At 38.8% G+C, this 24294-nt stretch overlaps 1 pseudogene; it reads left to right on the plus strand.

The window, feature by feature from the left end:
- Positions 1–263: 263 nt before the first annotated feature.
- LOC149145546 (protein KINESIN LIGHT CHAIN-RELATED 1 pseudogene) overlaps positions 264–24294 on the plus strand; it is a 122387-nt pseudogene continuing 98356 nt past the window's right edge.

Consider the following 24294-nt stretch of genomic DNA (forward strand, 5'->3'; position numbering starts at 1 on the left):
CAGAGGGAGAGCTTCACCCCCTGAACTCGGGAAAGGATTATCATGAACGGAGCATAAAAATGGAAGGGGAGTGTAGTAGGAGGAACGAAATACCAAAGAGTCAAGTGGTTCCCGATGAAGAGAATGAAATTGTTGTAAATCTAACACCTGTGATTGATGTGTGTGAACAGGAGGAGGTAGAAGCCAGGATGGCTCGATAGGGTCGAAGGCGTGGTCGAGGAGGCAGGGGTCGCCCGAGACAAAGTGATCAGGGTGACAGGCCTATGGAGGAAACCGAGAATCAATGTAGAGAGAGGCGGTCTACCCGGACTGTTAGCCAAGAGGTAGCCCGTGCTTACCAAGAGGAAACGGACGAAGACATTCGTCGTATAATTCAAAATCTGGAGGAAAGAGTCCTTGAAGAACAGTCGGGCTCAGAAACAGAAGAATGGGCTACTATAGTTAGTGACCTAGGCAATACAAGGGGGAGACAGACGTTGTATCGAAGATCCCTGCACATTTATTGGGTCTTGAAGAGTCTTTTGGCAAAGGCCCTGGAATAAGTTGCTAAAGAAATGGCTGAAATTGCTAATGGAATCCCAAATGTTTAGAAGGAAATGAAAAATTTCCAAACCATTATGATCAACCAGAACAATAAGCTAGAAGAGATATCTTAGACCCTGTCCAGGATAGCAAGTTTGGTCCCAAGCCAGGAAGATCATGCAAATTTTCCCATGGACACAAACAAAGACACTAGAACCAGAGCTGCCTGATGCGGAGGACGATTCACTGGAGGTTTTTTGTTTCTTTACAAATATTGTTTTATGTTGCATAGAAGCTTATTAAGTAATTTCAGATGTTATGTTCATATAGCCAGTAATGACAAAATTATCAAATTTTGGTTTTGGAATGTCGACAGTAAACTAAGGTGGCCAACAGACCTGGTTTCCCCTTGGGGTAGGTTGAGGCCACCATAACTGTGTATCTGGTTTTTATCTTTATTGTGAATAGAAAAGAAGAGAACTACCTTACATACAAAAAAAATCATTGTGCATAGTGCAAGAAATCTTCTTCTTCTCTCTCTCTCTCTCTCTCTCTCTAGATATATATATATATATATATATATATATATATATATATATATATATATTATATATATATATATATATATATATATATATATATATATATATATATATATATATATATATATATATATATATATATATATATATATATATATATATATATATATATATATCCCTATGTCACTTATTCTTTGTCTCTCTAGCTCAACCCCCCAAACACACACACACACACTCTGTCTCCATATCTATCTATCTCTCCCTCCCTCTCTCTATCTTTCTCTTCTTCCATATCTTCACTTTCTATCTATATCTCTATGTCCCTCTATCTCTCCTTTGTCTCTATATCACCCCCAAAACATACACACTCTTTATCCATATCTATCTATCCCTCCCTCCCTCTTCGTCTCCCCCTCTCTCTCCCCACCTTCTATCCCTCTTTCCTCCTACTCTCCTCTCTCCCTCTCTCTCCATCTCCCTTTTCACTCCCCTTCTCTCTCTCCACCTTTATCTCTCTATGTATTTCTTCTTACCTCCCTCTCTCCCACTCTCCAACACCATATCTCTCTCTCTCTTCCCTCTAACTCTGTCACTATCTCCCTCCCTCCCTCCTTCTCTCTCCTTCTCCCCCCTTCTCTCCCTCTCTCCTTCTTTGTCTCTCTATCTCACCCCCAAACATACACACACACACACTCTCTTCATCTCTCCCACAAAAGTTTATCTCTCTCTCTCTCTCTCTCCACTTTTCTCTCTTTATGTCTTTCTTCTGCCCTCCCTCTCTCCCCCTCTGTTATAGACATTTTTGTGCCTCGCAGCATGGAGCATGAAATGTCAATAATTACAGGGATCCTCAGTCCCTAAACATGTTGTTCTTACCCCTAGAAGAACAAGGTCAGCAAACCACAGCACTTCCCATCAGTTCTCCACCTGAAAACACTCAAAAATAGGCTATTTTTGGATCATGTCAGCTGCTCCACTGAGCATCTGCGCTGGAATGCAACTGCTCCTCCTTGTACCTGCGCTGAAAGTCAAATCTAATGAAGGCTACCTGCGCTGGGCGAGATTGGCCAAGTGGCACAGTCATTCTGCAAGGTGTCAATTGCCCAGGAAGCTTCCAAACTGACACTTGGTTCATGGGATTCGCCCTGTGATGAGTAAGAGGTACTTGATCTCCATGTGTAAGCAAGGATCTCCAAGTGGACTCAAGAACTGAAGTTTAACTGAAGAGGGAGAGGACACAAGGCAGCTTTATGTCAGTCTCAAGCTGACTCATCCTTTCTTCTTCTCTCCTATATATAGAGCTCTTCTATGAGGTCTAAAGAGGCTGGAATTTTGTGCAAAGTAAGGAAGTGTTGTTGGTTTACAGTTAGAGCTATTGGGTGATTGTTTTTTCCAGAGGTGAAGAGGAGACTTCTTGCTGCTGGGGAGGTGCTGCTGGATTGGAGCCATTGATGGTTGTAACCTTCTCAGAACCCTGTTACTTTTATCAATAAAGCTTTGAATGTTCTCCTATATACTTGTATTGCATTGATGTATTGTATTTACTTGTATATTTGATTCACTCTAATCCATGCATCAGTTATGAGTACATGTATCTTGTAGTTTTCTTCTCTCTGTTGTGCAGGATCTGTGTGTAGCTGGACCGGCAAAGGGAGCAAGGAGCTGGGAACAAGAGACAAAGAGAGAGGATAAGGATCGACAAAAGCGAAAGACACCGGTTGGTTAATCTTTTCTTCCTTCTCTTTGTACTTTCATAAAGGAAAACATTAAAGCTTTACTTTCAGTTGTTGCTAAAGACTGTCACCTTTAGAGTAGGGATAGGGTCATCCGAGTCGGATACTTTTCCCCACAACAAACTGGCGACTCCACTGGGGAAGCCTAGTATCTTGTTGGTGTTTGTAGTATCTTTGCTATTCATTTCCTGAACCAAAGAGTACCAAATCGAAAAGCTTTTGACTATATCAAAAGCGAAGTAGAGGGGCTGCTACTCTTGCTCATTTTTGAGCAGATTCATGATTTGAAGAGCTGATCTACAAAAGACTCTTGTACTCTTTGTGATAGCTTTTCATCCTCTTGATCATCCCTTAGCTTGTACTTGACCTATAGCTTTTTATTTCAGCAAAAATGGTGCATTTTTGAGCTTTTTATGACCCGGAAATCCTTGTAAACGCAACTCTCGTGTCTCAGTGCAGGCTGTCCACAGGCAGTCTGCATTCCAGCGCAGGTACTCCCTTCGGGAACTGCGCTGAGAGTCAATTTGACAGACCAGAGCCTGCACTGATCCAGTTAGGCTATGTCTTCCTGAGGTTTCCCACTGTGTCTTAGCCTTGTTTTCACTGTTATTTTGCTGCTGATTGCTTGTCATTTGTACTTGCTGTAAACCAACTTTCCTTGACATTATTCCGCCTCAGTTGTGTGATGAAACTGTCATTGTTCTTTCAGTATTTCTTGCTTCAGTTATAGTTTCCCATTGTGAAAAGCGAACCAGTATAGCTGTGGCCTCTTAGATCCTGAACTGTAAAAGTGTCTTTGTGATCTTAAGAGCTAGTTTTATTACTGTTCATGGCTATTTGAGTTTGTTTTTTTTTCATTTTATGGTTTGAATCTATACATTTCCAGTGTCTAAACAAGTCGATCTTAAGGTGTCTTTTGATTTTGGACAAGCTTGTTTATTTTCGCTTGAAATTAGATTCGAAATTATACAACAGTTTCCTTTCTGTCTTACATCAACATTAAGGAAAAAGAAAAGAAATATCTGCATTGTGCATTTTTGCATTTGACTGTGTGCTTGACGATTTAGGAAAATTTGCATTTTAGTGTGTGTTCTATGATCTGTGCGAAAAGTTGTGTCTTTCTTTTCCCTCAGTAGATTAAGGTTTTCAAAGTTGAAAGATTGAAAAGTTTTGCTTCTCATCTTAGATTGCATTTAGGAAGTTGTATATATACATCTCGTGGTGATCCTTAAAGGCAAACTGCTAAGCAAGATCAACATTAAAATAAACCCAATTTACATAACAACGCTTTGTAACATAACGCAAACATCTAGAGGTCTAGGTAGAGACGTGTTCCGGCGTCGTTAAACATAGTGACTGTCGATCTCTACGAAGGTGGGTGATTCCTCCTGAGAGTCGGTGGCACTAATACGGACTTGTGCTCCCGCGTACCGTCGCGTATATTGGGAGACCCCTATAGGCATTTATCCTTTATCTTTAGGAAGCCGTGTCGGCCGCCCTACTGATCGCGATGCAGTGAACACAGCATTCACGAAGATCGACCACCCGTACCGTAAAACGTATTCTGTGGTTTCGCGAAAGGTTTGGCACACCCTCTTCCTAGATCTCCAGAGCAGTTTCTTTTGGCCTTTTTCAAACTCTATAACTGAAAAAGTCCAACCGAGCATTTGTCACTTCGGGCTCGTTAAAACATCGAAGGCGACTAGAGTCATCTTTAGCTTTTTCTCGACTCTTAAAACATGAAAAAGCAAGTTTGTGTCTAAAAGCGTCATTAATAAAATTTATTTTAAGCGGAACATAATCACCTGTTATTCCCACGTTGATCTTTCAGTTGAAAAGTATGGAGCCCACCAACCAAGGAAGCAACCTTGGCGGAAGTCCAAATCCCTTCTCCTCTTGGGGAGATGTTGGTGCGCCTCATATGGCAACATTGTCACTTCCAGGATTGACAATTGGCCTACCTGTATGGCTCTTTTCAACTAATGTAGTCCAGATTGCCACTAATCCTGAGCAGTCGAATCAACAGTCAGAGCAGTCTAGAACTACCCACCAGCCTTCCACTTCTTACAATACTTCCTCTGATCCTTCCTCTTCGCAAGGTGGGGCTGGCAAAAGTCAGCCTCCCAAGGAGAAGAAGGAAAAGAAGAAGAGAGAAAAGAAGCAGAAGGGGCCTATGGCGAAGGCGACTGGGGGCAAGCAAAAGACAGCTGACAAAAACCCACATACTGCACCGACCAGGCCTAAATCGCCATGTGTCATTTGCAAAGGGACCCACTTCCATCGTGATTGTCCTTGTATTCCCCGGATACTAAGGGACTGGTCCCCCAGGTTGCACAATCCGGTAGCATCAACCTCTGGAAGTCATGTTGATTGCAGTCCATCAACTAGCGAGAGTGAAGGACGAAAAGGGAGACCAAGATCACCCTGTGTATTGTGTGAAGGCAAGCATGCCATCCACAAATGTCCATTCTTAGATGAGGCCAAGAGAGTTTTGGAAGATCGTCCGGTATCACCGTTACGACTTCCTCCTGGATACCAAAAACTCGTGCCTAATCCCTCAATAGTTGAAAATACAGCTGGCCCGCTCAAGTGGTCGGCTGAAGCGTCAGTCACTGAAAATGAACCTACTGAATCCAGACCGGACGAAAGTCCAAAGGTCGATACGGCAGTTGACCCGGTTCTACCTTCAGAAGTTTCATCTTCAAATGACATCGTCGCCGAAGAGTCATCTTCATGCGACACCCTCACCGAAGAGAATAAGGATGACACCATCCAGGTTCTTTTCATCAGCACCGACTCTGATGAGCGTCAGGGCAATGCGCCCATTCCTTTATCGCAGGAAGGAAAATCATTAGGGTCATATCCGGCCGTATATTCGGTCCCACCACCAAGCAACCTGGTTGTATCCTTTGATTGGAATCAACTAGGCAGACCCCGGTTACCAGCCAGTGTACCATTCAGAATCATTGTCCAGATCTATAGAATGATCATGGCTGGTACTATCATTGATGAAGGGGCGTCTGTGAGTATCCTTTCCTCTGTTGCTTGGAAAGCACTGGGTTCCCCGGCGCTTTTACCTGAGTTAAGAAATCTCTCAGGTTTTGATAAAGGAACCAGTCGACCATTAGGAATCCTCCCCAATGTGCCTGTCACGTTGAAAGGGAAGACCGTTAATTTGAACGTGATGGTCGTCCAAGGACCCTTGGATTATAACCTACTCCTTGGACGCGACTATATTTATTGCATGGGAGCGATAGTCTCCTCACTCTTTAGAGTAATTTGTTTTCCACACGAAGGAAGGGTGGTCAAGCTCGTAGACCAACTTTCGTTTCCGGGATCTCGCATCGCAAATAGTCAAATACCATTCCTAAATGGTCTGTTCACTCAAGATTCGCCTCCACCCCCAGTCCTCCTTCCCGATGAGTGCGAGTGATTCAGAAAGAAAGACTGGAACCCAGGGGGCATGCACCCTGGTCTGCTTCGGGCAGAAGAAACCCTGGGTGTAAGGAAGAATTTCCGCAGAAGAATAGACTAGTCCGTACCCCGTCCGGCGGTGGAAGAGGGGTTGTTCTAGAATAATATTCTTTTGTCAAAGTTATGTGAGTGAGATAATCAGCTTCTCGCTCCCCTTGTCTAAATAATTAGGATACCGAGGAAGGGGACCATTTGCGGTAGCAAGTAGTAACCATCTTTGAAGACAAGCCTCACCCATTAAAACATATGTTTTGAAGGATAAGTAGGGGCAGCCTCCAAAGAAAGAGATTCTATTGCTGCATCAGGTGGTCGCCATCTTTAGTAACCTGATAATAGACATCGCCGAAGAAAGAGATTGATTTGCGGCAGCAAATAGAACCCTCTTCGGATAATAAGAAAGAGGCAAGCCTCCCTCAATAATACCAATGTTTTGTCTTTGAGTAGTGTTCTTCTCTTGTCACAAATAGTTGTTCGTTAAAAGTTGGGCCGACGGGAAGCCTGAGTACCGCATAAGACCCCCTAAAATAACGAGAAGACTAGTATCGTTAACATTAGATTGGCAAGATGACAAGTAACTGTGAACACCCAAAGAAAAGCAGAAGTAGGGGAGAGGAGGGGCAGCCTCGAAATTCTGTCCTACGCCTGGGGGCATGCAAACTTTTGGAATGTAAGCAAGGGACGACTATTTATTTTTTTAAATTTTTAGGTCCTCCCTTTAAACCCATAGGTCTAACCCTTTAAACTCGTAGGATTAGCCATTTCCGACCTTACATGAAGAAAGCCTGTGGGGCAAAGGTAAAAACTTGCCAAAATTGGAGCATAGCTTTGTGAGATAAAGCTCCTTAAAAAATAGCTATCTCACAGGAGGCGTTCTTATTATGACTGGTATATCGAGCAGTTTTAGCACATAGTTCATGCTCGTTAAAAAATAAACGCAAGATCCGAGCAGTTTTAGCTCATAGTTCATGCTCGTTAAAAAATAAACATAAGTTTATGAGCAGGCTTTCCTTTAGAGTTCAAGCTCATTCAGAAAAAATGAACCGGTAAATAACCTTTTGAGATCGTAAATTCATCAGCCATAAAAGCCTTGGTCGTGTTTGTGCACCGTCACCTCCACTGTTCATTTGGCCGATCATTCACCTCCATTTGTGTGTTTACCTCTTTTGAGAAACAGCTACGAAGAGTGATTTCACCTAGCCATCCTTGTGACACTGCCGTGATTGGAAAATTCCAACTTGTACCTGGAATCAGTTGCTATCCCTGTTTATCACTCGTTCCTCAAAAGACGAGTCTTCTTTGAGCTCTTTTCACTGACTCGTAAAATATGAAAAGTTTGCCGAGTTTTGGCCTTCCAGCTCGTTAAACGACCGGAACGCTATCCCTCCTCTAGATTTTAATCTTTTTTGGACCTGAGGGATTATTGCACAAAAAGATCGAGCGCTTGTTTTGTTCGGCTCGTTAAAGCAATCGAAAACTCATCCCTTCTGTATTGTTTTATACTTTTTCGGACTTAAGGGATTAGATGACGAAAAAGGAATTATGGAGTTAACTTTCTGTACCTTTTCAGACTCTCTAAAGATGAAAAGGACCGAGTTTTCTTTGTCGTTAGACTCGTTAAAATGATTAAATAGCGACAAACTTGTCTTTAGACGAGAACGAGTTTCCCTATCGCTAAGCTCGTTAAATCTTAGCGATGGGCTTGCCCGAAGGGCAGGTTATAGAACAAGCATATGTTATCCTCCTCAAGCTTGACAAAAATAAAGAGGTACTGGTCAGAAATGACTGGGGAAAAATTGGGAGAACATCAAAGTTTAATGGTAGCAAGTCGCTCTTGAACATGACACTTTTCCTCCGTTCCACATCGGGTTGGGTTGTTTCATTCACCGGTCTCATCACCATGGTCTTCGCCAAACCATCCACATTTGGGGTAATGCTACCGATCCATCGCATCAGTGTCGTTATATGTTCAAGAGGGGTCATTCTGAAAGTGTCAACCGTGTCCCATCCACTGCCATACATTATCCTTCATCCATTCATGATCGCCACCCTGAATCATATATCACAGTTTGTTTTCACCTCCACTAAAATCATTAGCTCCGTTCCGTGTCATTGATGTGGGATTCATTAAGGCCCTCCTTTGACGGATCGCTTCTTGTCGACTTCAGCTCATTATCCAAGAAGTTGATCTAGGAACAACCCCATCAGTACTTTGAAGCTTGCATGCCTCAATGGCAAGTTTCTCACTTCCGGCGACAGGTATACATCAATGACCTTCGACCAGAAGATTTTGCGTGGCGTTCGACGCCAAGTCCTTTATTCACGCCACGTGAATTGTACTGCAGTACCTTGAGGGTCATTATCATTATCGGTGATTCCTCTCGCGCTTGTTAACGGTTTTTATCATTGACCGGTAATCAAGCGATGTCTTTCCATGTTCGACTTCAGCGAAATTCTCACATGGATCGACTTGTACTTAGAGTGAAGATCGAACGAGTTTGAAGACCCCGGATCTAGTTTCATCCATTCGGGCTGCGATACATATTCAGGAAATATAAAAGCATTTGTCATGTACATCATTGCAGCAGATGATCATCCTACTCAAAGGATGATAATTTCAGCAGAAAATTATCAGTCTACCATCAGACTATCGTCTGTTCTATGTACCAAAATGTATTTATAAAGCTGAGCATGGGAATGCCCGCCTCAGCTAGATCATGAAAACAGAATGAAAAATAATGTATTGTATTGTATTGTATTACAGGGCACCTCTCAGCACTTGAATGAACTTCGGACCCTCTGGATAAAGCATTTCACCCGATAAACGGCCTCATACTTTAGGGGGCAACTGTTATAGACATTTTTGTGCCTCGCAGCATGGAGCATGAAATGTCAATAATTACAGGGATCCTCAGTCCCTAAACATGTTGTTCTTACCCCTAGAAGAACAAGGTCAGCAAACCACAGCACTTCCCATCAGTTCTCCACCTGAAAACACTCAAAAACAGGCTATTTTTGGATCATGTCAGCTGCTCCACTGAGCATCTGCGCTGGAATGCAACTGCTCCTCCTTGTACCTGCGCTGAAAGTCAAATCTAATGAAGGCTACCTGCGCTGGGCGAGATTGGCCAAGTGGCACAGTCATTCTGCAAGGTGTCAATTGCCCAGGAAGCTTCCAAACTGACACTTGGTTCATGGGATTCGCCCTGTGATGAGTAAGAGGTACTTGATCTCCATGTGTAAGCAAGGATCTCCAAGTGGACTCAAGAACTGAAGTTTAACTGAAGAGGGAGAGGACACAAGGCAGCTTTATGTCAGTCTCAAGCTGACTCATCCTTTCTTCTTCTCTCCTATATATAGAGCTCTTCTATGAGGTCTAAAGAGGCTGGAATTTTGTGCAAAGTAAGGAAGTGCTGTTGGTTTACAGTTAGAGCTATTGGGTGATTGTTTTTTCCAGAGGTGAAGAGGAGACTTCTTGCTGCTGGGGAGGTGCTGCTGGATTGGAGCCATTGATGGTTGTAACCTTCTCAGAACCCTGTTACTTTTATCAATAAAGCTTTGAATGTTCTCCTATATACTTGTATTGCATTGATGTATTGTATTTACTTGTATATTTGATTCACTCTAATCCATGCATCAGTTATGAGTACATGTATCTTGTAGTTTTCTTCTCTCTGTTGTGCAGGATCTGTGTGTAGCTGGACCGGCAAAGGGAGCAAGGAGCTGGGAACAAGAGACAAAGAGAGAGGATAAGGATCGACAAAAGCGAAAGACACCGGTTGGTTAATCTTTTCTTCCTTCTCTCTGTACTTTCATAAAGGAAAACATTAAAGCTTTACTTTCAGTTGTTGCTAAAGACTGTCACCTTTAGAGTAGGGATAGGGTCATCCGAGTCGGATAGTTTTCCCCACAACACCCTCCAACTCAATATATCTTTCCCTCCCTCTATCCTGCTCTCTCTCGTCCTTCCTCACTCTCCCTTTCTCTCCTACCTCCCTCTCTCTCCAACCATGTCACTACAACCCTTCCTCTATCCCCCTCCAACTCAATATCTCTTTCCCTCCCTCTATCCTCCTCTCTCTCAAGTCCTCTCTCTCTTCCTTCCTCACTCTCCCTTTCTCTCCTGCCTCCCTGTCTCTCCAACCATGTCATTACCTCCCTTCCTCTCTCCTTATCTCTTTCCCCCTATCTCCCCCCTCCATCTTTGTGTCCCCCTCTCTCACTCCTCTCCTTATTTTTCTCTTCATTCCTCCTCTCCCCTTTCCTTCAATTTATCTCTATCTCTCCCTTCTCACTTCCTCTATCTCTCCATCTCTATCTCTCTATGTCTTTGTTTTTCCCTCCCATATATATCTAGAGTTAATATATATCATGAAATATTAATATATACTATAATATAAAAAATTTAATATTATATTAAATTTAATAATATTAATATTGTAAATCTTAATATGAATATTAATATTAATCTTTCAACATTAATATTAGTTTTAATGATATTTGTTACATGGCATGATAACAAAATTTATAGTAAAACTACATCAAATTAGTATTTTCAAATATTATAACTTTGACTTGGAAATATTTATGTCTTTAGAGATTTTAATATATCCATAAGATATGATTTTTTCTTTTAAAGATTCATTTTACAAATATATAATTAAAAGATATATTAAAAGCGATTTTGGATTCTTTGTTTTGAATTAACAATTTTCTTTTGATTTAAGAAATGATATTGATTTTAGTCAAGAGTAAAGATGTTTAAAATTTTACCTAATTTGAAATTTTAATGTGGTAAATTTTTTGTTGAAGGTAAATTTATAATCCATTCAAATTCAACGTATATAATAAAGTAACTATTAAACGCATAAGATGTCAAGATACCATGTATATAATAAAGACACCATTAAAATTAATACATGCATTATTTTGTTAAATAACATAAGTTAAAAAAGAAATACTATCATACTGCTCTTATAATAAATAAGAAATGCTATAATAATATTATTAACAAAACACAGATAATGAGTACATGATCAACCATTTTCACACCCGTCTTCATGTTCAACTTAAGAAGTGCTTCTAGATTTTAAGGATTTAAGGAGAACTCTAGTATTAGGCGGTCCTTCTACTCCTCTAGAAATAGTTATGCTGATAAGTGAGTTCACCTTCTCAGATTCTACACAATAATAACAAAAAATTATTATAAAATAATGATCGGACTTAGTCAAGATTTAACAACGTTTCACCACGTTTGAAAAAGCTAATATTAAAATAAATCAATATGAACAAGTTTTATTTCCAAATTTCATCTATCAATTGTGTCTTCGAATATAAATTCATGTTAGTGGAGTCTACAATTGTTTCCAGCCCCTAAAATCTAAAGTTGTAATTGTTTTTCGTTCATACTATGATGGATAGTATTATGAATTTTATATGTGTGGAGAGGAGATTTAAAAAAAAAAAAATCGATACCTTAAATAATAATATTACTTCTCTCTTCTTCTTTTTTCTCTCTCTTTTTTTCTTTTTTCTTTTCTCTTCTTCTTCTTCTTCTTCTTCTTTTTCTCAGTAAGAGAAAAATGTATGTTTTTATATATCAAAAGAACAATACATATAACTGGTAATATACAGTGCATATATCATCATAGTTCAATCCATGTACTGTCATAGTGACAGTCCATCTATTTATGTCAACTATACATTAGATCTATCTAACATATGTGCCTATGTACCCAGAGGTAGTATTAAACAAAATAAACTGTACCAAATATTGTCCCATTTTAAACAAAAATGAATTCATCCATTTGTCAACTTATAATCTATACAATGCATATATAAAAGCAACAAAAAACCAATCTCAAAGCCGCCTTCTGGATAAAGAAAATGAACCCAAATATTAGTTGATAAATCCCATCCAAGAGTTGTTGTTATCCTGGAAGTGGAAGTATCCCAACATCTATTGTGTTGTCACCCAACTTAATCTCTATATGCATCCCATCCAGTGCATCATGTAGCCCCTTTTTAGACATGTTGTCTGCATTTTGGTTAAATTCCCGTCCAATATGTTGAATCGTTGAGTCCCTAAGAGAGCCCCAAAGGTTCTCAATTTGTCTGAGCCAGCCATGTAGCATTGGTTGATATATTTTTGTGTTTCCCCATACATGATCAATGATAGTCCATGAGTCTCCATATATGTGGATTGAGGGAATGTTTAGATAAGATGAAAACCAAAGGAGACCCCATAGGGCCATAGCTTCAGCCTTCATATTTGTGCCCCTACCAACACCCTAATGGACCTAGTATTCTTGTTCCTCTGATATAATGATCCAGAGACCACACCCACAAATGCCCCTTTGTGCTGCTCCATCAAAGAAGCTAGTTGGGTAGTCATTTCCAGGGCCTGTCTTCTTGCTTAATGTTTTCTTAGGGCCATTGTTGTGTTATTTTCTAAAGTTATACCATTCAATAATGTGATCCATCACCTGTGTATCATTTTCCTTATAGTTCTCAAAAATAATTCTATTGCACCATCTCCATATTTCCCAAAAAAATGATAATGGGATTGTCCTCCATGGAGATTTTTGTTTGCTCCACCAGCACAAACAATCAGTGATGTTATCATATTGGTTGTATGGAAAACCAATGTATCGAGCAATATAACTCCATATTTGAATAGTTATGGGGGACCTAAAAAATATATGCATATTGTCCTCTATTGCATTCCTGCATAGTACACATACCCTCAGCCCCTGCCAATTCCTCTTTTGTAGGTTTTCCCATGTTAAATTCTTGTTTTTCCAAACAAGCCAAAGAAATAATATGATCTTAATAGGAATTCTAGTTTTCCAAAACTTATAAAACCAACATACCTCTGAATTGTGTACCTCCTGGTTGCAGAGAGTATTATAGACGTCTGCCACCACTACGCCTCCTTCCTTCATCTTTCCAACCCAGGAAATCTGATCTCCGCCTGCCTCCCAACTGACACCAACCAATTTCATCTTTGTCCTAATCTGCTCCCATTCCCAAGCCATTTGGTCCTCCAAGCCCATCTCCCATGATATTTTCCAGATAGGAATATAACCATGCCATTCTCTAATGACCTGGTTCCAAACGAAGATACCTCTACTGTTAATACATTGGATAAGGCCATCTGATAGACTTAGGTCCCTTCCCATGCCAATAATATGGTCCTATCTGATCAATATCTTATGCCCATATCCAAATATCCAACACAGGTTCTGCAAAAAACTTTGTCTGATTTTGTTTAAACTGAGCCATATGGCCGATCCCAAGGTAGTCCCAATGGACTCCCTGCGCATCCAAATAGTAAAATCTTTGTCTTTAAGGTATTTATGTCTAATAATATTACCCCATATGCCATCCCCAAATAATCCTCTCCACAATGTCTTTTGCAGCAATGCCCATCCAAAACGCCTCAGATTCAAGATCCCCCAACCACCCAGTCTTTTTGGAATGGTAATGTAGTCCAACTTAACCAGATGGTATTTGGTAGTGGTAGTCGCTCTAGACCAGATATTTTTTGCAATATTCTGACTTAGATACTTAATAGTTATACCTGAAATATAGTATAAATGGGCCCAGTACACTCCCAACTGTGTGATCACTGATTAGGTGAGAGTGATGTGTCCACCCAGTGATCTTTTTATAGAATCTATCCACTAGCCACATCCAGTCATTTATCCTGTATCTATTGGGTTTGATATGATAACCCAGGTATTTCATGCCCCCCACCAATATTTCAGTCCCCACCCAAAATAGTCTAATAGTCTATGGATGTATGCAATGTCCTCCAAATCACAAGTGCCATATAAAATGATAGACTTCTGTAGATTCATGATAAGTCCCATGGCATTCCCAAATCTGGCAAAGATGTGAAATAAATCCATCCAAGCAAACCTATTGATCATCCCCATAATCAGCACATCATCTACAAAGAAACTATGTGAGATCCTGATATCTTGTCCGAGGACTAGTGCACAAAAATTACCCTCCACCACAACTTTTTTGATATGTAAGCTGAGACCATCCATTGCCAATATAAATAATAATGGCGAAAGGGAGAAACCTTGTCTGAGCCCCCGTCCAGCCCCAAAAAAACATGTGGGGTATCCATTTATAACAACAACATATCTAACATTTGTGATGCAAGCCATGATCCACTCAACATTCCTGACCTGTACTCCAATTTTAAGTAATACCATCCTCAGATATCCCCAATCAAGGCAATCATATGCCTTCTGTAGGTCGACCTTCATAACAACAACATTTAATTTTCTAGTATGGATCGAATGTATGCATTCCTGGGCAATAGCCACAACATCATGGATCTGTCTGTTCTGTAAAAAACCGAACTGCTCTGGAGATATATATTTTGATAGGGTGTGCTTAATCCTGCCCGCAATAGTCTTAGATATAATCTTATATATAAGATTACAAAGTGAAATGGGTTGATAATCCGAGAATGTTTTAGAGGATTCCCTTTTTGGGATGAGAGCAATGTAGGTTGAATTTATATGAGGATGAATATATCCCCTGATTCTCGATTCTTCCACTATAGCAAGAAGATCGCTCTGAAATATGTCAAAGAAATGTGTGAATAGTTCTACCGTCCATCCATCAGGTCCCGGGCTCTTGTCTCCTTTAAAATATTTAAGCACCCCAAAATTTCCTCCCCCGTGACTGCCTTATATAATATTGTGTTCGCTTCATCATCAAACATGGTGGGATATACATCCACCCCCCAAATCTGATCCTCGACACAGTCCATCTCCCTGCGACAATAAGCCCGTTCAAAATGTTGAACAACCACTCTACAAATATCCTGTTGTGTCTGTACCCGGTTCCCTTCTGAGTCAGTAATCTCCCAAATGGAATTTATCTTTCTTCTGTGATTGGAAAATCTGTGAAAGAATTTTGTGTTTCTATCCCCTTCCTGAATCCATATGGCCCTACTCTTTAGGTGCCATGTAGTCTCCCGAATTTGAAGGATATGTTTTCTTTTTTTCTCCAGAGAATGAATTTTATCCCTAAGTGCTGTCGGGGGATTATGCATTAACAATTGTGGGCTCAGAGTATCCAAGGCCACGAATATATCTTTTAGTTCTTTTTTCATTTGGGCTCTCTTCCTCCTATCCCATGCTTTAACCGCCACCTTAAGGGCCTGTAATTTTTCCAGGATATTCACCATGGGTGAGATATCCTATGCCTTGTCCATATTCCAGACATCCCACACCAGAGCATCAAATTTCAGGTCCTCCAACCACACACGGTTAAACTTAAATGGCATCCCATGTCTGAGATCTCCTTGCCTCCATTTGAGAATAATGGGTCTATGGTCAGAAATAAAATTATTCATAATGCCTGATTGGATAGACCCGAGCCTCTCAACTATTTGTTCATGTAGAAGGAATCGATCCAGCCTTTTTGCCACATATCCATCACCCATCCTACCATTGTCCCAAGTAGGACCAATCTTAGAGGGACATATATCCATGAAATTATAGTCAACGATTATATCTTTAATCAGGTCAGCCAAGGCATCTACTTTTCTTGACCTCCGCCAAACCTCATCCAAACCAATGGTACAGTTCAGATCCCCGGCCATGACAAGGGAATCCAGTCCTAACACCTCTGATGCAACTAGTATGAATACGTTAATGTAATTATGTAATTGAATTGTATTATAGATTTTTTATTTATATGGTTATTTTCATTTTCGTTTGGGCTGAGATTAATTTTTTTATTTTTATTATTATTTTATTAGACATGTGACATACTTACATATGACCCTTATACTGGATTGTAGAATGCACCTCTCAGCACAATAATTTTTTCCTATACATATATTTAAAATCAGTTCTATAGAAAAAATTCTAATTAGGCCAATTAGTATAAATAGTATAAATGACAGTAAGGAAATCAAAGTTTCTTAAGTGAAAAACAAATAATGATGTTCGAGTATACATGTTTCTAAATCCTCTAAAACCAATTCTTAATAAGGAAAGCAAGCAATATTTCTTAAATGAAAAATAGTTACTGAGGTTCAAGAATACACGCTTTCCAAATTCCCCAAAAAGTATAAAATAAATTTTTAATGGTTTGATGGAATAGAATTAAATATGATCTGGGTAGTTGTGACCTAAGTATTAAATAAGAAGAAGTTTTCTTTTAACCTGGTTTTATAAAGTCACTTAAAAACTCAATTTTTCTCATGCAACCCTCACAATGGACCAAGTAATCAAAAGGATATAGAGAGGTTCAATTCCTTTTACACATGTAAGGATTATACAATTTAATAGTATACTACAATGATGACCAAATTTCTCTCTCTTTGGGACACCATCTATATGAAAGAAATCACTCTTCATTTGACTAAATTCCCCCATATTGAAATGACCACAAATAAGCCAATAAACCTCTATATTCTCATCAATCATATATATTAGAACATTTCCAATTCAAGTGCATCAATGAAAGGATAAAACCAAGGTTTTGTTCATCTAGATTTATAATGATTCAAAGAAGTCTATGAGGTAGGTCAATGCTTGATACTTTGACATGACTAGAAAGAATTGGAGACAACAAAACCGTAACCATTGATGTTATATTCATGGTTAGGAATATCAATGTTTAACATATTTTTCATGAAATTGGGGGTTTTTATTGAAAAAATAGAAATATTATGATTTATGTATTCATATTATTTTGATACAAACCAATATTTTTCCAAAATTTATCACACCATAACCAAATTGCAAAGCACTTCAAAACTTCTCACAATGTCTTATTGTGCTACTGACAACCATTTGTTTTACTCTTAAAACCTTGCACATGGCTAATGAATGATCTTTATCATGATGTCAATATTTCAATATAAGTGTTAGCTCTAATGAGCACCAACTCAACATCTAGATCAATAAAAAAATTCTTTATTGCACCCTAATGATATCTCAATAGTGCATATTATAGGCACATCACAACTTATAGGAGTAGAATTACATCTAACTTAGGTAATTAAATTTTATTAGGTCATTGTAGAAAATGTGCCAACTGTCAAATTTGACAAAGTTAATGCACACCCAATTTGGCCTATTCTTAGAGAATAAGGAAATGATCTCTCTTGTTCACTATGCATGAGGTCAACTCTTAGGGGTTGACTCCATTAATGATTTGGTCATCCTTTGTGTGTGTGTTCATGTGATTGTGCATGTACATGCACACATGTATGTGTGGTGGGGTATATATGCATATATGTTTCTGATTGTACTTATAAATCTCTAAATAGCTCTTAGTAAGTTTTGAATATATATGTATTATTTTTTTTATTTTTAGAAGTTATAGATCCATAATCATATCTCATAGACATGTGATACTCTATTTTGGTACTCATATGTTGCACATGGCCAAAGCATAAATGTATTATAAATAATTACATAGTTATGAGTCACAAGGATTTTCTAAAAGGGAACCTCATATGGTATGACCAAGTAAATACTATAAATGAGAGCTCAAGGCATGAATTGCCCACTTGTGAATGAGACTAGTTACTCAAGGCCCATATTTATGTATTTTCCTAATGTTAATAGGAATTTGATGATGCATGATATACAAAGTAAAGGTAATATGAAATGTTAGGGAATATATACCATTTGAGAGGTGGAAATGCCATGACAAGTGGTTCGAACCTATCTATCTTTTGGGATGGAAAAGGTATCTTGAGAATTTAAAAGGACAAATCACCACCTATTTCTTGTTCCCTATTAACTCTCAACAAAATTTCTTTATTAACCTGTTTGGTTTTCATTAATATTGTCTATCATTTGGTTATTTTCATGTTGGTAGTTGCTTGTTTCATATCCCCCTAGGTTAGGCACACTAGTATACATTGATGAGTTTATTGAGGATTCCATGCATGAATGTAGGGAGGAATCCCTTCCACTAATAGGTTTTGGTTGTAAATTTTGATGTTATCATCATTGATGATGTCAACATAAAATCAAAATTAATAATTTTTGAATGTCAAAAACTAGAGGTGAATCTATCAATTCCCTAAGAAAGATGGTAATTCTACCAATCCTTGTAACCATTAAGCACTTATCTTCCACATGCAATATGACACATTATGGATGGTTGGTTCTAACATGACATGTGGCATGTGGCATATTCCTTAGGGTGGTAAGCATTAATGAGGCATGTGGAACCTACCTCATGGTTGGTGTTAATGTGGCATGTTATATATGTCACATTCTTAATAATGTGGCATGTGCCACATGGCAACTTCCAATTTGTTTTATATCAATGGTGCATTGATGCATTGATAGAAGTCTTAAAGGGAATTGATATACTGATGCCATATCAACATGTTTATTATACTTTTAACATCCATGCTTTTTTTTAGTGCACTATATGAACACCATTTTTCATGATCACATTGATGGATTACTGACTCGGGATTTTTTTTTTAAATAAAGAAATTATTCAGTGCTAATTCTAGGAAGTGATGGTCTTATAGTAATTAGAGGTAGAGTTTTAGTAATAAAAATTATGTGTAACTAGATAATGAAGGGCTCCAAGATGTAGTATAGAATTGAAAGCCTATTAAGAAATGTACAACAAATATATCATTCCTAAAAAGGTTATGATCATCCCCTTATGATGTGATTCTAGGATGTAAGTTGCAATTTAAAAATGATATGAATGTATACATCATAATTTATGTGATCATAGAGGGAAAAGAATGTGGAAACTTTCTAGGACATAACTTTGAAGGCGCAAGGTTGGGGAAGCCAAACAATACATTATTACAAAGTGTAAACTTGTTTAAAAAATTGGAATACATGATTGGAAAGGTATAATAATTGAAAATATTTACAAGAAATAATTAGTATGGTGCAAGATTGTGGAAACCACATGTTATGTGATTATAGAGATACATGGAAATCCCTATACTTTTTAGTGCAAAAGGCCAAAAAGGTGCACAATAATTTCCATAGGTTAAATTTGGGATGTAGAAGTTTGGAAATGTGCGTGAAGACTTGAAAGTTAAAGTTGTAATTGAAAAGAGTGTGGAGTGTCATTAAGGAAAAATCGTACACAAAATGGTAGAAGTCAAGTTACACTGATCATCAAAAATAAATGACGTACATGAGTAGTAATTTCCACTGGAAGCATCATAGAACCCAAAAAGGAATAAAAGGTTCTCTACAAGTCCATTTAAAAAATCAAATCAAATGAGTGCATAAAGTAGTTTTTGTATGGATTGTGCACCTAATTCTTTAGTAGTTGTGCATATCTGCCAAAGTGGCAACTCAGTAGTCCATGGATCACATCATATTAATGAGCCAAAATTCTCTAACAAGTCAAGATCAATTTCCCATTTTCAAGCCTCTCAAGACTTAATTGGGAAATAACATGTCTCCTACCAATATCCTATCTCATTAATGGGCCAAGGAGGATCTATGAGATGCTTTTGAATCTATAAATGCAAGGCGAATGAGAGCCATAAACAAGAACAAGAGCGATAAAAGTTATGTTTCCAAAAATTGCTTGAGAAATTAACATATTTGTAGCTTCTTTGAGAAAGAGTTTATTTGCAAATATGATTGGAGAAAGGAAACTCCTTGTCGAGAGTTAGAGAGCGCCATTATTCACCATATCTCTTTTCAAGTGTCTTCAAACTTATCTATTGTGTCTCTAACAACAACTAGTAAAGAGAATATTTTTCTATTCTACTGTGCTCAGTTTGTTTCTTGTTTTCTTCATTGTTCAAGTGTATAATTTTTTGTAACAACCATGGTGAGAAGTTCATGTAATAAAAGTTAATAAAGGTAAAATAAGACCACAGTTAAGGGACACTTATTACAAGATGAATGTTGGGAAAATACATCCTAGTGGGCATCACTAGATGTGTGTTTTGGCTAAGGAAAATTGCCAAAGGCTAAGGCAAAGGAATTTTTGGCACATTTATTTCAAATAAAGGAAATTAGGAGAAAAGTAAGGGGAAAGGTCATAGGTTTCATGTGAGGATGAAATTGAAGGAAAATAATGGAAAATGAAGAAAATAGAGGCCTCATTCATAAAAAGGCTTATGAGGATCAATTTGTAACCTTTTTTCAGTTCAAGCTTGGAGCTCTCTCATTATTCTCTCTCTCTCTCACTCTTGGTCACTTAGAGTTTCTTGGAGCAGTGTAGTTTGGAGCAAGGAAAGTAAAATAAAGCAAAGGAAAGGGAAAGCAAGCAAAGGAAATGAAAGCAAGCAAGGAACAAGGAAAGTAAAGTAGGATCAAGCAGCTTTAGTAGGAATACTTGCAGGTAACCTTTTGCATGTGTGATTTCCTAGCTGGTTTGGACATGCATGACTTTGCATGTTGGTGTATGGTTCTCTTGATGTCGGTGGCATGGTTTTGTCAGGTTATTACAATGGTTTTCATCCTACCTAGACTTTCTCCGGATGCCATGGTATGTTGGGATGTTTATTTCAGTTTTTGGCTTTGGTTTACTGGATGGATTTCAGAATCTGTGGCGGAGGTGGTCTCAAGGTTCATTCCCAAAGGCCTAGGAATCACTTGATTGGTTTTGGAGGGATACACGGCAAAGCCTTAGGAAGCACTCTCGATTTAGGTTCTAGTGATCCAGGTTTGGATTGTGATAAAGGACATAAAATTCCTCAAGGATAGTGAAGGATTTCAGATGGCATTCCAAGTTCTATTTGGTTTTGGCTAGAGCACCAGTTTTGGTGTGATCATGGTTTGATGAGGCTAGAGGTGTTTTAACATCTGGATTCCCTTGGTTGTTCTTGGATTGGTTTTTCTATGAGATTCCATATTCATTCTTGGAATATGGCACAGGGGTGACTGGCGAAAAGAGAGATTTGGTGCAGCCATGTCTATGGTCGGGTGGTACATGGAAGTCCTGAACCTGGTCGGATTTGCTTATGATTAATAAAATATAAGTTCTCCTCCTTTTGCACTAATTTATATGTGGATTTAATGGTTATCAAATCTCTAATATTTATATGGTTTTATGTCGGTTATAAGAATGGTTGAATGACTGGTTTATGTCATGGTTATTTCATATGTTAACTTGTAACTATTAAATGGATCGATGCAAGACCAAATTGATGATGTAGTAGTTCAATGGTGTTATCGGGAAATCTAGTGTCTATGCAAAGCTGCTAGTCTCACTAAGACTGGTAGCTATCTTAGAAACAAAAAAACTAAAACTACTTTCTTTTTCCTTTATGAGAAGTAGATAAGAGGGGAACAAAGGAGACCAACCTTTGTCTTGCGCTTGGTTCCTTGCTTTATTCCTCTCCCTTCTGATAGATCTTCGCCACTCACTTCCTCACCTACCCAGCTTCAAAGAGCACCTGTGGGATCAAAGCAGCATAACACTATCCAAGAACAGAGATCTACTATCATAAACAATATAGGACCAGATATATATTGACCACATAAATGCATATATCATCAATCATACAAGAATGTGGAGGAAAACTTGAATAGCTTTATTAATATCAAGAATAGCAAAGAGGATTACAACCAATTGTTCTAACCCAGCGTCATCCTCTCAGCAAGAAAGCCCTTCTTCACTTCCTGAAAAGCTTAGATCACCCAACACTATGATGTTACACCAAGAAACCAGCAACACTTCCTTACAAGATACCAAATTCCAGCCTTTGGATCTCTGGGATGAGGGATCCATATATAGATGTTTGCAAGGGGGGGTGAGTCAGCCTCTGAGATTTGATTAGTGTCCTCTCTCTGATAGTTCTTGACCCCACTTGGAGATTGATGATCTCTTACTCATCCCTGGGCGAATGCAGAGAGGCAAGTGTCACAGGAGAAGTTTCTGGAAGATTCCATGATCTTCCACCTCGCAAATTGACTCTTCCATTTTTCCACTCTCACCCATAGCACCCCATAGAAAGGCTTTTCAGTATGCATCACACCTCCCGTGTGCATTTAGGTGGGATGCAGCGCACTTTGACCATGGAGCAGGTGAGATGGTCCAGTTTTCACCAGTTCTGAGTAGTTTTTCATGGAGAACTTCTGGGAGATGATGTAATTAGTTGACCTTGTTCTTTTAGGGGTTGGAAAAACACTTTTAGGGAATTAGGAGCCCTTGGTTTATGGACATAATTGATTGGGGTTGCAGTTCCCAAAAATGTCTATAACAAATGGAGAAGGAGGTGATCCTTATGGTTATGTTTCATAAGTTGTTTCAATCATTTATGCTTTGTATTGTATCATAGACCTTTAGGTTGCATTGATGCAAAGTGTTTGACAGAATGTCAGTCCGTGTTGGGGATGCTTAGGCCTAGTCTTGAGGGTGATTTTTGATTGATCAACATTTTTATTATGTTTTTACTGAATTCTAGAAGTTACAAGAAGTTCTAGGCACAGGCCTATATTTTGGGCTAGAAAAGTGGCTTAAATCCTAGTGTCGCTGGCACAAAACTAGCAATTTCAGTCCACAGTCACTGGTAGGCAAGCCCGTGAGAGCGACTTTGGGTTTATGGTCACTCCCTTGCCAATAGAATGAGAATGACTATGGCTTAAAAGATGCAGAATAGAAGTGGGTCCCAAGGACAGGCTGTATGAGTGGATGACTTGTCTCTTAAGGGTTCTGTTGATGATGTTGGATGACTGTATGTGATGTTTCGTCGATTCCACTTCCTTCAGGCAACATAGGAGGTTGAATCATATGGTAGTAGCATCTATCCTCATGTTTACCCTAGTTGGCATGGTTATTTTGGGTAGACCTACGAGGGGGTGTTACAGAAGTGTATGAGAGCATGGTTACGCTCTCTTTGGGTCATATCTAGTGCTACAGATATGGGTGAATGTGTTGGTCATGCATGCATGTCAGTGGCATCTGTGGCTCCTACACTTCCATTCCATGTACTTGTTGCACTGCATCATATTGATCATGGTAGTAGTAAGGTTATCATGAGGAACTTGATGTTGGTTTTATGGAATACACCATCATGACTATATGATTGGTTATACAATTATATGCATCTTGATTACATCCTTGTACATTGGGTTTCATTCTTGGTTATTTGATTTCATGAATCAGTCTTGTAGGTTGATTAAAATAATTGATCGCTTATGCCCGACTACATGCAGTTATGCATATGTGTAGTTGATTAGGTATTGCTTATGCAGGTGGATAGTTGCATGAGGCAATGTGTATACTAGAGTATTGGTTGTTGTCATGCATGAGGTCATAGCAAACATTGTTGATATGGCCTTGCATTAATGATTGGACCCTAATTAGTATGATGGTTAGGCGTTGGCACACTTATTTATATATATGGATATGTTATTATGGTTATGTTTTACATGCATCACGCTAATTTGATGATCTTGCAGACATGGTATCCTCCCCAAGTTATGCGAAGGTATGTTGATTTATGGTGATTCGGTTTAGCTGAAATAGTATGCCTTGTAGGAAAGAGATCAGATGACTGGCAAGGTGGTAGACTACATAGAATCTCTCTATGCATCAGATGGGCAGCGTGGTGTGGGGCACTCTTCTGACTTGGAAAACACATTGAGAAACGTGGAGGAAGAAATAAGGAGTTGCAACTTAGTAGACAATGACAAAATCATGTAGGCAAAAAATAAACAAGCAGAGGTGAATGCGATATTACTTCAAAGTTTATCATATTTTGCAGCGATAGTGACCTCTTCGGATTAGCCATGGACATGAGGATAGAAATAATGGGGCCTATGGAAACAGGGCTCGTAGTAGACATAGGTCAAATAGATTTGACACTATCAGAGATGGTAGGATGTTGGACACTCCAGATAGGAGGGGTGAAAAACACATGTATTACTCTAGTTATGGTTTTGATAGACATCGTCATCATCATCATTATGAACTGTATAACAGGAATGATAGGGGATACTTTTCGGATGAGTTCAAGAAGGAAAATCCACCTACCTTTGATGGAGAGATGAATAAATCACAAGATGTGGAGGCTTGGTTGCTTG

This window comes from Pinus tabuliformis, chromosome X, assembly GCF_031772625.1.
Source record: "Pinus tabuliformis cultivar Carrire ecotype Pingquan chromosome X, CPIR1, whole genome shotgun sequence".
Classification (NCBI taxonomy): Eukaryota; Viridiplantae; Streptophyta; class Pinopsida; order Pinales; family Pinaceae; genus Pinus; species Pinus tabuliformis.